General features: G+C 41.4%; 1 long non-coding RNA gene across 1 annotated transcript in view; it reads left to right on the top strand.

Moving 5' to 3' along the window:
• Positions 1-1,800: 1,800 nt before the first annotated feature.
• Positions 1,801-5,363, top strand: part of LOC136841797 (uncharacterized) — a 136,112-nt gene continuing 132,549 nt past the window's right edge. Inside the window, exon 1 of the long non-coding RNA XR_010854086.1 lies at positions 1,801-1,918. This is a non-coding gene — a long non-coding RNA (uncharacterized lncRNA). The remainder of the gene's footprint in view (positions 1,919-5,363) is intronic.

The following is a 5,363-nucleotide window of genomic DNA, read 5'->3' as shown; positions in this document are numbered from 1 at the left end:
TTCACGCCGAACACTGCGATTAAGGAAATTGTAACAGAAAATATGGGCATTCTGTAGAACAATGCAGAACAAAGAACTTGTCTTCATGACTTCCACATATAGAAATATTTCACAAGGTATGCCTAACTAGGCCTATTTCACAGCATGTAACTTATAACTTACAAAATAATCAACCAGAAAATACATTGTTCATTCATATTAAAGGTAACAACCACAAATAAATTATAAAGCATAAAAATATGGCGAGGACAGTTACAGGGATGCATCCTAGCCTAACCTTCCACAACTTAAAAACTACCCTGAGGTAAAGGGTGCCTAACCAGCTGGTGGATAAATCAACCCTCCCCACCTGTCATATAGGCCTAGGCCTAACCTGACCTTGAGCACTGTAAAAGTCACAACATAAAAGACAATAATATATCCTATATAACTTCTTAATTATGATCCTTACATGACCTCGGGGAGGGGAAGTAATATCCTACCTGGGTCCTACCCCAATCCTATCCTACCTGGAGCATCATATATAATAAATGTGAAATAAGGAATCTCGACTGGCATAGGAATATTACCTACATTGAGGTCGCTTGATAACCTAGCCTAGGCCTACATAACTAGAAGGCACACAATTTCCTCTTGGCCCAGTCCCAATCCTGATAATCCTACGGGTATTTTACAGCTAGAATATAAAATACATCACTCAAATTTTCTATCAACAAATAAAGAACCCCCACAAGAGCCATTGCTAAACTGATGGAACTGTATTCTGTTGCTTGGCATTGCTTTAGTTCGCTCTTGGCATCGTTAGTTTCCGTTTTTTTAGCATATTACGGCGATGTATTCATAAAATGGCAAGATCTATGGAAAAACGTATGATTTTATTCTTAAAACAAGAATATTTTTCATTATATTCTGTATTATATCAAGAAAATATGGCCTAGGCCTAACCTGACCTAGAGCACTGTAAAAGTCACAACGTAAATGACGTATCCTAATATAACGTTTGGTGAAAGATCCTTTCCTCCCCCATCCTAACCTGCCTACTGCATCACATATAATAAATGAGAAAAACAGAAACTCAACTCACCCTAACCTAAACACATCAGGTCCGAACTGTCAAATTGGAACCCCCATTAGCATAACATCAAACATTGGCCTATTACTTACCTTTAGGTCGGGATACAGCATAGGCCTACAACAGCTAGATGACACACATTTCCTCTTGGCAAAATCTTGATTCTAATAATCCTATGGGTTTTTTTAACGCTAGAATATGAAAGATATCACTCTACACAACACTCAATCACGAGAGCCATTGATAAACTGAAGGATATTCCCTAGAGTTGCCTGGTATTGTTTTTGTTCACCTTGGCATCGTTATTTTCGACGTTTTTGACACTTTTGGGCAAAGTATCCACAAACAGCAAGAATTATGGAAAAACTAAACAAATTTATGGTAAAAAATAAATATATATTGTCAAATCTTGCTTAAAATCAATCATAAACAATATGTAACGTCCCTAGATTTCATATTATTGTGGAAACGTAGATAATGAAAAGCACCAAAAATAATAAATGGAAATTCTACGTTTGCTGTATCAACAAATTATTAATATTCTCTTCATCAAAATTAACTTCTACATTTTTAATTTCAGTTTTTTCATATATTTCAACATAAAAAAATACCAATCAAACTAACGTGTGGTTGAAGTATCAGCAGTCAAATCGCAGCATACAGTATTGCTATGTGCACCGAGCTTGAGGGTAGGCCTACATACGAAAGAAGGCTCCAGTTGTGTTGATCCAAGTCATGCAAGTACTGGAATAAACAGTAACTCACTCTTCCATTTCTGTTAACATTTTGATGCTCAGGTGCCTTCGTATTTGTCTCGGAGTTCCACATAGTTCACAGCTCATACTGGTAAGTCAGATTATAACAATGGGCGTTTGATTTCAGCACTATAAGTTATCCACTTCAGCCTAGATACTGAAGCTGTACATTGGTCATTTCAGCCACTACTTGGAATGTATTTCTCGTATTTGTGCTCAGAAATGTCAAATGAAATGCAGTGCTTATAATCAACGATCCTTTCCTTCACCTCATTTCTACATACGCCTTCTGCAAGCCTTTCTTCAGGAGGCCTCGTAATGTCCGCCATTTCACATCTTTCTCCATTTATTCGATGTGCATCAGCAAGATGTACACTCGGCAAGGAAAGTGAGGATACAGTTTTTTTAATCTTCGGACATATATTGCTAATTAATGCGACATCTGGCAATTTTAGAATGGGGAGGAGCTTCAGTCTTAATGTGTTTGCTTTTTGCTTGACCTCCTATAACTTTCAATCATATTCTACGGTTCTGAAATCATTGATACTTAAATGCAGTAGTAAGCTTTACAGTATTCATTCAAGTTGTAATTTGCAGCGACAGTTCTGAGCAAAATAAACATTTTTCGACATAACCTACCAACTAACCTTACACAAATGAATTTATGACACCACAATGAACGGAATGCTTGCGTTATCGGAAACGCGATCTTCCATAATGAAATTAAGAGTTAAATTTGAGCAATGTCCAACGAAAAACATGGGGAACAATTGTAAAGTCACCAATTCGGCGCCAGGATAGTGTTTCGGCGGCGCCATTAATTAAGTCTCCGCTGAGCTTGTTTTTCTTTGGTGACTTCCCGTTTTCTTCAAGCTAAATTAGTCACGCCTAAAACGTGCCAGGTCACGCATTTTTATCATTTACTTTATGGTATTTATAATGAATGTCACACATTGTGTATCACATGTTTCTTCATTCACAGGCATCAAGACTGTATCTATATTGTGTCTCTGTATGTTTCTGTATTGTAATTCGTACTCGTTCACTGTATATTATTGTTTATTGTTTCGACCTCAGGTCACAGTCAATTCCATTGTCTCTCACGGCCCGCGTCAGTCGGCCGCAATATAAGCCGCCTGGATCTGTAATAAATCAGCAGTAACCTTTACCTGCTCGTTTCTTTGACACCTTACAGTGGTGACTCCTCGGAGTATCCTGAGCCATTAGCGGACTCACACGGCGACTCAGTCTTGGCTCCAGGATTTCTCCAAAAACGCCTTAGCGGCCTAAACACGCGCTGTAACCAGCGTTTGAGCGTCACTGACTCTCGTCGCGTACCCCACCAGCGTCACTAGCGGAACCACACGGCGCACGAAAGTGCGTATCGACGCGAAAATCCTACTCCAGTAAGGGGTCAAAGGAGCGAGCATGGGACGCGGATATCCCTCCTTCATGCAGTTAAACGCTGACCCGCGGACTCCGGTTTACCTACCTCCCATCGCAGCCGCCGCGCTCGCCTTCGAGGCCCTCCCGCAACTCACACCAGCGCCCGAACACACTGACGGCCGGGCAACACAATCGCGGGCTGCCCTCACCCTAAAGCTGCCGCCGTTTTACGCAGGGCAACCCATCGAGGTGGCTGCGCAGGGTGGAGAGCCACTTCAGAATCGCGGACCTCACGGACGAAATCCTACAGGCCGACACAGTGCTCAACGCCCCTTCCGGAGGACGTGTACAACAAACTCATCTCGCTGGTACCAAACACTCACCCTCACATACAGCACCACAAAAAGTTCCTCCTCGGCTTGCTCCCTGCCCATCGCCGAAGCGGGCCGCCCGTGCTATCGACCTTGCCAATAACCCACGCCGACCTCGATCCAAGAGACGCTTGGGGCATGGTCAGAGATCTCCTGTCAACACTCAGCTGAAAAGGTTCGGAGGAGTAAAGAAATCTAGGAGTTCTTGCGTTGTGAACGACCAGTACCCCATCCTTGACAGAACAGAGGTGATGGCGTCCACTCTTTTAATTGTACCTGGTAATCATGCGGCGGCTGGTAGCTTTGCTAGAAGACCTTTGTCATCCACGACTTCCTTCGACCTCCACCAAGAGCCTGTTCTACTTAGAGCCACTTGCAGGTCTCCGCCCACAGTCAGCGTGACATCGATTTTGACCTGTAAGTTCAAGATATAGAGAGATATGTAAACTGCGTGAAGTGGATACTTCTTCAAAGGGGATCATCTTTCATGGTGCATAGCAAAGAATTAACTTACAAGAGAGGAAGCAACGTTATTTAGAATCATAAATGCAACATAAAATGTAGCTTCCTGTCTAGAAGCTTTACGACTACATGGAGATACACCATAAACCCATAAATCTGGGTGATTTTAAATCATTCGTTATTGTGAGGCTGAGGTATTATGAATGTGATTGTTAAGAGCAGAATTTGACACAAAATATGCATAACTCACTCCATTAGAATGGCCATCTTCCTCCATAGATACTCATTCGCTCGTCGTCCACTGAGTTGACTCACACATATTTTCGAAGGAGTTCCTCTCTCTAATGACAATGTCATATCTTGTGCTCGACTGAAAATCCGTTGGCAGCTAAAATCCCCAGAGCCTTTTTGCAAAGAAGTCATCGTGAAAACTAGACATCTCTTCAGAAAAACTGGCTGATTCAAGGACTGACTTGACGACATATGTGCTTGCATGGTTCGGGATAAATTTTGAGAAGTATTCACTGAGGATATGAAGTCCCTGTCTAGAGAGTGAGACGTCGTGGAAACCCGACGTTCTTGTTGTTTCTTTGAATGGTAATTATCAGCATAACACCATCAGAAGACATCGATGATGAAACTGCTTCAGAGTTCACTCAGTCCAGGAAAACAAATTTCCTGCAGAAAGTTTTGTGGACACAGACTCTCCCTCTTTCTTCTCCACTTTTCCTTCAACAACCAACTCATTTTCATCAACGACTTTAATTTTCAGGTCATCCTTGTTGAAATCCTGCACATCCATCACCACCTGAAAAAAGAAGTACGCTTAGGGCATGTCACCTGTTTTTAACATTTGTTTCCAAAAACAAAGGTAAAAATTGTTTCAGTTATTTAAAGCCAAACAAAGACTTAAGAGCTACCAACCTTATGGTTCTGGTGATCTTCGGTCACAGAAATTGCTTGATTCTCTCTCTCATATCTTTCTTGCTTCTGTAAGATGTCATATCATGTGACACAGACGTCGACTTTCCATGCTTCTCCAACACTTCCTGAACTGCCTTTCGAAGTCTTGACGCACAGATGCAAAGAAGTCGTCGTGGAAGAAGTACCTTTTCTCAAACACTATAAAGGAAAGTTTCTGGTAGAATTCTCCTATTCTGTTAGCATTAGATTCTTCGTTTTCTTTTGGTAGTAAATTTAATTCTCTGAGAGTTTGACTGTACGTTGTGAAAGGGAACTAGAAGAGTTGGTGGAGTGAATAGAGTGAGCAGGAGTGCATTTCCTTTTTGTCCTTTGCTTTTGAACCTTATGGTAAGA

Source organism: Macrobrachium rosenbergii, chromosome 9 (genome assembly GCF_040412425.1).
Source record: "Macrobrachium rosenbergii isolate ZJJX-2024 chromosome 9, ASM4041242v1, whole genome shotgun sequence".
NCBI classification, from domain to species: domain Eukaryota; kingdom Metazoa; phylum Arthropoda; class Malacostraca; order Decapoda; family Palaemonidae; genus Macrobrachium; species Macrobrachium rosenbergii.
The sequence above is the reverse complement of the archived record's forward strand: the minus strand, read 5'-3'. Positions and strand labels throughout refer to the sequence as shown.